Genomic DNA, 10,496 nt, shown 5'->3' with positions numbered 1-10,496 from the left:
TGGTCAGAATTATAATTGGTAGCAGTTGTTTCTGCTTGTCCTGTGTCCCAGCCCCTGCCTTTGGTAACAGCTGGCTTTTCCTCTGGATTGCTTCCTCCAGCGGATCTTAGTTGAGATGTCAAAGCACACATCTTCCTCTGAAGCCTGACTCACAGATCATCCTCTGGTGGAGCTGATCTTTCCTGATAGCAATACTTTTAAGAAAATATTATTAGCCAGGCATAGTGGTACAGGTCTATAATCCCAGTACTTGGGAATCTGAGACAGGAGATCACAAGTTCGAGGACAAATTCAGCAACTTAGTGTGACCCTGTTTCAAACTAAAATGTAGAATAGGGGCATACCCCTGGGTTCTATCCCCAGTAGCCCCCCCCACCACAACAATATTAGTATTTTCTTTGACTTATCTATCTGAGTTTCTCCTGCTTCTTGGCCATTTAAGTTATTCTCTGATTCTGGTAGTTGTCTGAGCTACCCAATAAATTTTATTTTTTTCCTAAGTTAACCAGATGTGATTTGCTTAGTAATTCAATAACCCTAAAGAATATTTAGGAGATTACATTAGTAAGAGTAGCTGCAATTGTCATTATCGTTTTTAAAGTCACAGTGGTGCTAACTACCCTATACTTCGTACTTACTATGTTCTGGAATTATCTCACCCTATCCTCATAAAAACCCCTTTGAGGTACCAGCCAGACACAAAACATTGTCACCACTATCACAGAGGAGAACACTGGCTTAGCGAGATCATGCACCTGGTAAGTGATGGAACTGCCATTCAAACACAGCATCTCCAGCTGTTGACCTCACCCCTGGATCACTCACCTGCTTCTCTATTAGATGACTTGGTGGGATGTGCCTGGCAAAGTGCTAATTGCCTTACATCAATCACTGCATTCAGTTTTCACAAATACAGTGAAGTTTCAGTTAGTGAAGAGCCCAGATGGCATTTATGCCAATGAGGACACAGGCGTAGGTGAGTTAATTATTCATGCAGTTTCCCTCAGCCGCTAACATTTCCAGCAAAATCACCTGGTCAAGAAAGGTATGAGACTGTCAGGAGAGGGATGAAGAGAAGAAAAGGGGCCCCGTCTGCTCAGACTTAACCTCACTTACTTTACAGAAGGAAAGAACCTTTAAAAGATGCAGAGATCTTGGGCTTGGTGTATTTGTTTAAACTGGGGGGGGGGGGCATAGGCCTCTGCTGCAAGGATGCTCCACCAGGTCCTAGGTCAAGCTAAGAAGCATCCAAGCTTAACCCCCATTTTGTTTTAACTGGAGCAGGAGGTACAGTAAACACTGTATGTGTTGCATCTGGCATTGTTCAATCCAGATGTCAGTCGGGACAAGAAGAATAACCCAGAACTCTGGGACAAACTGGGTCCCAATAATCAATACAAGTTCTACTCAGTGAATGTGGATTACATTGATGTCAGTTGGGACAAGAAGAATAACCCAGAACTCTGGGACAAACTGGGTCCCAATAATCAATACAAGTTCTACTCAGTGAATGTGGATTACATTGAACAGAAGAAGGAAGGTCCAGGCTTCTAAATGAGGTGGTTCACCGTAAAGCTGCTTGGAATGAAGGTCTTTCTGAAGCCATCCACACAATTGTCCACTTAACTAGGAAATAATTTCTCAAATAAATGAAATGATGTTGATTTGCTGGAGTTTATCACACTGATGAATAAACCTCTGAAACTTGGTATGTGTCACTATTTAATGCTGAAAATCTCAGAACTTTATAACTAGGACAGAAAATAAACTAGTGGAATTAAAATAAAAATAAAAACAATGTGGAGAATCACACACTTCCTTTAGAGGATTCCCAGGAGTTTTCAGCAAAAAAGGAAAACTTCCTTGTGCTGAGATAACTTTGAAACCCTCATAACTAGGCCAGGTTTCCTCCCCTCTCTTCTTTCTTTGTTTCTTGTTTGAGAATTCCAGGCCTGCTTAGATCATGCTCTGGACCTGAGTCGGCCAAGGGCCGAGTCTTCCATCACTGTGCCCCTGGTGACCTTGCAAGAACATCTTGAGAGGATAAATCTATTTGTTTTACACTGAGATAATGGAAAATAAAGCTACTCCTGCTCCTCTCCAGGAGACCTTGCCTGCCAAGCTCATTTTCATAACATACTTTTACAGTTGATTTATCTTCCCTGAAAAGTGAGACTTAAAAACCCAAAAATGAGAAACACTTAGTAGTACCCATGCCAAAAACAATTGTTAAATCCATGAGTGTCATCCCAGGCCCTGTTACCAAGATAAGTCGTTGATCTCTTTCCAGACATGGAAACAAAGACCCTGAATTCCAAGGAATCTGGAGAAACTTTCAGTGACTATATTTCCAGGGCTTTGACAGGAGATAAATAATGGGGACACACTTCTATGGCTGCTGTTTGGCCTTCGCTGTCACCAACAAATTCCACCCGAATCCATGGTCCCCACCTCCAAACTCCTAGGTCAAGTGGAGGGTGAAGTTGGGAATTTATATGCAGGAAATAAAAAGGACCATTTGAGAGGATTATCTGGCTGGAATGGTTTTATCAAAGATGCTGAAGGGTAGGTGTGAGGCATGATCTAGGAGATGGAAGAAGTCATTTCTGCCAGGTCTTTTGTAGAAGTTATTTCATGACTTTCAGAAGCATGGAAGGATGCAATTGTCATTAACTTCATGTCTCTGGGCCACATCTTCTCTTCTGTGAAATGGGGGCAATCGCGTGTCTAACTCAGACTAGATGAGAGAATTATTCGATATAATGCATACATGGTGTCTGGCACAGTGCAAGTGGTCAAGGAATGATAGGTTCTTATTTTCATTTCCCAAGTCCCACCTGAGGCACCTGCTTCTCTGTCTATACCCACTGGTTTGCCTTCATGGACCAATGACCTGCTAATATTATCTCCAAATCTCTTTCAGGGATAATGCTCTATTGCCTAAATCTATTCCTCTCATTTTATAGGTGAAGAAAGAAACTGATGCTCAGAGAAGTTAAATGACTTGTTCAAAGTCACACAGGTAGAAAATGCAATTCTGTTGCTTCTCTTACATATTAGTTATCTGTTGCTGCAAAACAAATTAACACGTAGTGTCTTAAAACAATAAACATGCTTTACCTCACATAAGTATGGGTGCATCTTGGGTAGTGGTTTTTGTTCAGAGTTTCTCATGAGATTGTAGTCAAGGTATGGCTGGGGCTGTGGTTTCTAAAGACTAGAATTGGTGGATCTATTTCTCAGATGTCATTAAAGGGTGGTAGAACGTGCCACCCCAAACATGCCATTTTGGCATTAGGACTATTTTGAGCTGAAGGCAATTGAGCAGTGGGTACAAGAGGAGCTCTGTGCCCTCCCTCGGTTGTTCTTTAGGATACAAATTTCCAAATCTCTCTATCCATCTCTGTTTTTTTTTTTTTTTTTGGATCAAACCCAGAGGCATTCTTCCTCTGAGCTACACCCTTGCCTCTAATTCTTTTCTTTTCTTTCTCTCTTCTTTTCTTTTCTTTTCTTTTCTTTTCTTTTCTTTTCTTTTCTTTTCTTTTCTTTTCTACAGTACTAGGGATTAAACCCAAAGGTATTCAACCTCCGAGCTACACCCCCAGCCCTATGTTTTCTTCTTTATTTTGAAACAGGGGTCTCACTAAGTTGCAGAGGGCCTCACTAAGTAACTCAGACTGGCCAGGCAGGAACCTGTGATCCTCCTGTCTCAACCTCCCAAATACTGGGATTACAAGCATGTGCCACCATGCCTGGTCCTTTTTTTTTTTTTTTTTTGGTGGTACTGGGGTTCCTGGAAGCCCTTCTACCTACGGGCTATACTCCCAGACCTATTTTTACATTTTTATTTGGAAACAGGGTCTCCTCAGGCAGTGCGCACGGCTGGCTTCGAACCTGCGCCATCCTCCTGTCTCTGCCTCCCAAGCGCAGGGATTACAAGCATGCACCACCACGCCCGGCTCTATTTTATTTTTTATTTTGACACAGGATCTTGCTAAGTTGCTGATGGCCTCACTAAGTTGCTGAGGCTGGGCTTGAATCTTTGATCCTTCTGTCTCAGCCTTCCAAGTACTGGAATTTCAGGCACGTGCCACTGCACCCGGCTAAATGTACTGTTCTTTTGTTAAGATGCTAGGAACACTCACATTCTCAGCACCACTGTGAGCTTATCATCACAGGGTGCTCCTCTATGTACAGCACCTGCACATGTTTATAAACTTTTGTTTTTCTCTTGTTCATTTGTCTTTTGTTCTCTAATTTTCAGGGCCCGGCTAATGGGTAGGGACAGGACAGTGTTTTCCCCTCTCCAGTTTCTTACATGGCTGTTACCAGGAGATGGGAGTTCCTGAGTCTCTCCACAGGGTTGCACAGGATGTGAAGACTCCAGTGTGGGTGGTGACCCGAGAGAGTGAAGATGGAGGGACAGCATTTTTCCTGTAATAGTCCCTGCCTTTGGGGACTGATGGCCTCCTAATATTATCTCTAAGTTACTTCCTGGGTTAATGTTCTATTACTTTATTCCCTTCTTATTTTATAGGTGAAGAAAGAAACCCATGCTCAGAGAGTTTAGGCAACTTGGTCAAAGTCATACAGTTAGCAAATTCAGTTCTCATAGGTATTAGTTACCTAGCCTAATCTCAGAGGCGCTGTGCATCACTTCTCTGGCCGGTTATTGGTCACATGGACAGTGCTGGCTTACTGCAGGAGGGAACCACGCACGTTTGTGACTGGCAGGAGGTGGAGACCATGGGACATCATCTTGTAGGTTGATGACCATGCCTTCTTGAGCTAAAGACAAAGTCCTTGACATGCCTGAGAGGCCTGCTTGCCTTACCAGCCTCCACTTAGAAGATGCCCCCGTTGACCTCCTGATCCTGGTCTTAGCCTTCCTGATTCCTTACACTGGGTCTTGACTTTGGGTCACATGTGCTGTCTTGGTGATAACTGAGCCATCAGCTTCTGAATTGACATGTCCCTCGCAGGGGTCTATGGTCTCTCTGGGTCCTCAGCTGGGAGCACAGATCATAAAGTCAGGCTCAGATTCCAGGTTTCATCATTCAGAAATCTGGGCCCAGACGCTTAATAACTACTTTTTACTTCTCATTCCTAGAGGGAGAAAAATGGCTGTTATTGTGCCTTGTCTTTATACAAAGCTCTTTTGATTAGTTCTAAAAATAGAATCATGCAGATTTTCCAGACTGAGCAGCTAACCTATATTTTTGCTTCCAGGCACCCTACATTGATTGCCAGAAAGCACTTTCTTTACAGTGTGTTATTTTTTTCCTCATCAGGTTGTTTCCTTTTTAAGTAGAGGTTTAAAAAGTCACCAGAAGCAGTATTTGTCACAGGTTTTCTTTGGAGATTGAGACTTGCTCCTAGAATACAATGAGGGAAAGGATTGGAGAAGAGAATTTTATTTTTACCTGGTATTGTGGTTTGGCATGCTGAATTAACTCATTGGAGTACAGATTTTATTCCAGTCCTCTTCTCTTCTATTTAATGCACACCCTCTCACAACACACACACACACACACACACACACACACACACTCACACACACAGTCACTCACACACATACAACTTTGATGTGTTTGCTGCGACGAAGCATATTGCATTATATGTTTCTGTGCATGTTCACAAACACACACATGCACACACATCTTTGATGCTTTGATGTATTTGCTGTGATGAAGCCTATTGCATGATCATATGTTTGCATGCATGTGTGTGTATATCCAGCAGGCCATAGGACTGTCTAAACTTGAGCCTAAAATGCAATTTACCTCTGTAGCAGTGGCAGGAGGCCATCAGGAGCTGATGCAGGAAGGCTCTTCTAACCTTGCTGGGAGGAGCAAGGGACAGGGAGGGGCCCATGGAGTCACCCTTGTACTGCACTTGAGTCCTGTAGAAAGGAGGATTGAAGGAACAGGAAAAGAAACTCTGTACAATATACTCTGTGATCCTTGAGGGCACCAGCAGGCGATTTGGAAGTCTGTGTGACCCTGTATGGGGGAGAGGGACACTGTCCTTCTTTTGAAAGGGCCAGGGAAGCTGAGTGGGCCCTGGAAGCAAGGTGCTGCAGACATGGGAGCTCTCCATATGGGCCGGTGGCCGTAGCAGCTGGAAACACACACTGTGAGCTCTTGAGGACTTAGATGTAGGTGACACCGGTGATTGGGGTGGGAGAAGGTAAAACTCAGTGGCTGCCTTGTGTCTTTGGTGACTGGCTGGATGGTGAATACCTGAGAGACACTTAAGGGGATGATAAGAAACAGGAAGTTGGTATCATGGGGTGCTGGTGTCCCCTAGGATCCCAGGGGAGTGAGAGTCCATGCTGTATGGGGATGGCAGTGACAGGTGACTGGTTTCTATGTATAGAACTGAGATATATATGTAAACCTGAGACGGCCAAGTTCATGTATATTAAAACCCCATTGAAGTTAAAGGACTTTGGAGATCAATGGTCCACTTTACTTCCTTCCTTCACTTTATAGGGAAGAAGCTGGAGCCCAGACAGAAAGGCAGACAGCAAAAACTGGGATCTGAGGTCCAGCCTTGCTGCACCTGGTAGCTGGGGAGTCTGGGTGACTGACATGTGTCACTGATATTTCCTCAAGCTCACTGTGACTTGGAAAGTGGGCTGATGCTCAAAGACACTCATGACTCCACATGGTGTGGCTAGGACAGAAGTAAGCCAGCCTACCTGATGCCTCTGATGGCACACCCTGGATGCAGGAGTTTCCCATCAGAGTTACCCTTTGGCCTGAAGCTGGATATTAGCAAAGGTGTCATTTCTTCTCCTCCTTCTCTTTCTCCTTCTTCTTCCTCCTTCTCCTTCTCCTCTTTTTCCTCTTCCTCCTCCTCCCCCTCCTCTTCCTCCTCCTCCCCCTCCTCTTCCTCCTTCTGTACTGGGGATTGAACACGAGGGCATTCTATCTCTGACCCGAACCCTCAAGCCTTATTTTTATTTTGAAACAGGGTCTTGCTAAGTTGCTGAGGCTGGTCTCAAACCTGCGGTCCTTCTGTCTCAGCCTCTTACGTAGTGAGATTACAGGCACCATGCAGAGTTAACAAAGGTGATTTCTGATGCAGTAGTTATCCCTAGCAAAGAGCAGCAATTGCTGAGGACCTAGGCTCCTTGTGTGAGCCTGGAAAGGGATTGAACATGGGAATTGAGGCCTGGAGATTCTCAGAGGCACTGTCAACTCTGACCTATGACAGGATGGAAGAGGCCTGGAGGGGAGGCTGCAGGAATGCCAAGAAAGGTGAGCAGGAACCAGCTACGGGAAAGAGTGAAACTAGAGGATAGTGAAAAAATGGGCCATTTCCCAGTTTCTCTGGAGGTGCCCAGCCTGTTTCCTATGCCTCCTTCAGGCAGGACCCTCTGCTTTCAAATGATCAGATGAGAATCAGTCATGTGCTCAACCTTTCCACTTCCCTGTGTAAGTGATGCTCTAGTCTCACCTCATCTTTTTGTTTTGAGCCTTGCTTTTCTATAGCAAAGAGAGAGAATGAGGATGAGAGAGGCAGGACCGAAGGAACAAAAGGAAATGAGAGAATGAGGAAGGGGAGAAGAGAGAGAGAGAAAATTGGAATTGTGAAAGAAAATGAGTAATGAATACTTACACAGGCAGAGAGAGGAGAGAGGAGAGAGGAGAGAGGAGAGAGGGGAGAGGGGAGAGGGGAGAGGGGAAAAGGGAGAGGAGAGAGGGGAGAGGGGAGAGGGGAGAGGGGGAAAGGGAGAGGAGAAAGGGGAGAGGGGAGAGGGAAGAAGGGAGAGGGGAGAGGAAGGGAGAGATGCAGAGACTGGCAAAGGCAAAGAGAAAGAATGGACAAGGGAAGTTAATTGCTTCCAGTGTGTAAGAAACTCAAAGACACCCACTGTAAAGACTTTCAGGGCCACTGTTTAAAAGCATCCAGCGTCTTGGCTACAGGTGGAACTCTTACCTCACTCCCACGAGAGCTCCTTGCCTCTGGAAAGCATGATTAATGGGCCCTACAGGGCTCCTGGCCAGATGGCCACCCCCATCTGCCACATACAGGCTGACCCTGAGTTGCCCTTCTTCACACGCATGGTCCAGCAGGTGGATATGAATTTATAATGACCACAGGCACCTGTGTTTCCCTGAAGTACTTATAACAGTGATGGAGAACAGACCCAGGCTGTACCAGAAGGAAGGGCCAATGAAGGAAATAGGAGAGACGGACTTGTTGGAGGCATGAAATATCACTGAACGTGTGGACCCTGTTAGATTTCATTAACTGCTTACATTTCCCTGGCTTCATTCCACTGGTTACCTGCCCAGAAACAGAATTGGAAACAAACCTTAAATGAGATCAGATTTTCCAATGAAATATGATAAAGAATAAAAGGGTCTGGAGCCAAATCACAGGTAAAGGGGCCCAGTCCACCAGAGGGACAATCATGGGGAGCCTGGCGTCAACACTGCCCTGGCCCAGTCTGATTTATGGTTGTCCTGAGGCTCTGGGAAGCCCATTGTGAAGAGGAAGACAGAGGGTAGGTTTGCAAAGCCCAAGGGAGGCATGTGCAGTCTTGGATTTATGGGGGGATACTGCCAGATCCCTCCTGACTCCTAACTTCTTCAGACAGCAGCATACTTCCCCTGGTGACAGTTCTGTTGTTAGTTATGGGAACTCAAGATTGAAAGTTTAAGGTCCATGATCAAGCCAGCATGCAGAGGGAAAAGAGAAAACTTGATGACACATCCTAAATCCTTCAAGAGGCAACACAATTCATGCTGGCCCCTTCTAAGCTGCCCAGAAAAGAGGTCTTTTATTCCCAGAGACCATTCCTTGAATCCCTCTTAATCAAGCCAGGCAAGTCTATGGGTGCCATCTCCCACTGGGCAGTGTCCCTGCTGCTTAAAGGAAAACTGGTCCCCTGCTAAAACTCTTCATGACTCTCCTTTACAGCCTATGGATAGGGCTTTCCTCTCTATCAACATTCCAACCTGTGAACTAAGAGGAGGTGACATCTGCTCCCTTCAGTCCTTACTCCTCAAACAGTAGTCCACAAGCTAACACCACTGGCATCATTTGGGATCTTGGTAGAAGTGCGAATTCTCTGGTCCTTGTTCCAGTCCTACAGGGTCGGAATGATGCTTTATCAGGGCTCAGCCTTGGGTGCTGCTGCCGGTGGGTTGGCTACTCAGAGGTTCCAGGAGTCTGATTGGTTTTGGCAAGCTACCATGCAGGTTGTTGTGCCAGGTATAACCTTCCTCTTTGCCACCAAGGGCATTCTGCTCATGTGTGCATCACGCCAGGTCTGGGTGGCTGATGACAAGCACTGACTAATATCAGTGCGTGGAGCTGCTCTCAGTCTACCGATACCCTTTGGTGGGCAGTGAGATCACCTCCTGATAAACCATCACACATTGAAAAAATTGTAAGTGGAGAATATATTTCATATACCCGACCTGCTCAGCATCCTAGGCTAGCAACATGGTGCTCTGTGCAGCCTCCATCCTTTCCTACTGGGGCTCACTGCTACCACCCAGCATTGCAAGAGGGGCATACTGCATATTGCTAGCCTGGAAAAAGATCAAAATTCAAAACTCAAAGTATCACTTTTAGTGAAGTGAATGTATATTGCTTTCATACCATCATAAAGTAACAAACAAAACCTCTAAACAACAACAACAAAAAAAACAAAAACAAAAACAAAAATTGATCATCTTAATTCAGGAACCCGCTGTACTTGGTTGTTCAATGCCTCTTGCAGGCAGGCTGCTTTCTTATCCACTTGCTCACTCTTTGGTCATCTTGGTGCCCTCTTCCATCTGCCTCTACTCTCACCCATGAGCCTCTACCCCAGACCTTCTTGCCTCCAACATCTTGGTTCATTCCAGGCTTTCTTCGTACTGCCCTGTAACCCTTTACACATATTCTCACCTCAGGCCACTTCTTTCACAGAAAGCTTAGGGTCCTACCCATTGAAAAGACTTCCCTCAGTGCTGTCTTTCAAATCCACCCACTATCCATCTTCAGCTTGCAGACATGTATATTATGTTTCATTTCTAAACCAAGCTTGGGGTCTGCCTCCTTTGTTCAGGTGTATTAGGAATCACCCTAATATATGTACACCCTAACTATAGATACAAGCTGAGAAAAGAAACTTAGATCCTTGGTCTAGGGTCTCTGCTTGTGAAACTTGATGTGCTATCTGGTCCTGCTCAGGCTCCATCCCAGATAGGCCCTTTCCATCCACAGTTGGATTGCCATGGGCTCATGCAACTTTGTTTTATGACTTGGAAGTTCTGGTGGAACTCAGCTCCTGATGGATAAGTCCATACTCATGGTTGCTTGATACCCCAGAGTCAAGTGTTCTCTGTCCACCAAAGTTCAATAGCATTTCAGGATTTGCTTCTCAAGAAGCATATAATTCTCTGCTGCATACAGCTCTGGTCCAGAACCTCAGAGCCTATTTGATTCTGCCACTGGCATTTCCTATCAGATCCATACTGCATCTTCCCCTT

At 45.2% G+C, this 10,496-nt stretch overlaps 1 pseudogene across 1 annotated transcript; it reads left to right on the top strand.

Annotated features, from left to right (window-relative positions):
• The first annotated feature begins 1,212 nt into the window (after window positions 1-1,212).
• Window positions 1,213-1,554, top strand: LOC308259541 (cytochrome c oxidase subunit NDUFA4-like; annotated as a pseudogene). The gene has a single exon. The product of its transcript is annotated as a cytochrome c oxidase subunit NDUFA4-like (transcript).
• Window positions 1,555-10,496: the final 8,942 nt, after the last annotated feature.

The sequence above is a fragment of the Muscardinus avellanarius genome (genome assembly GCF_963383645.1).
Source record: "Muscardinus avellanarius genome assembly, chromosome: 1".
Taxonomy (NCBI): Eukaryota; Metazoa; Chordata; class Mammalia; order Rodentia; family Gliridae; genus Muscardinus; species Muscardinus avellanarius.
The sequence above is the reverse complement of the archived record's forward strand: the minus strand, read 5'-3'. Positions and strand labels throughout refer to the sequence as shown.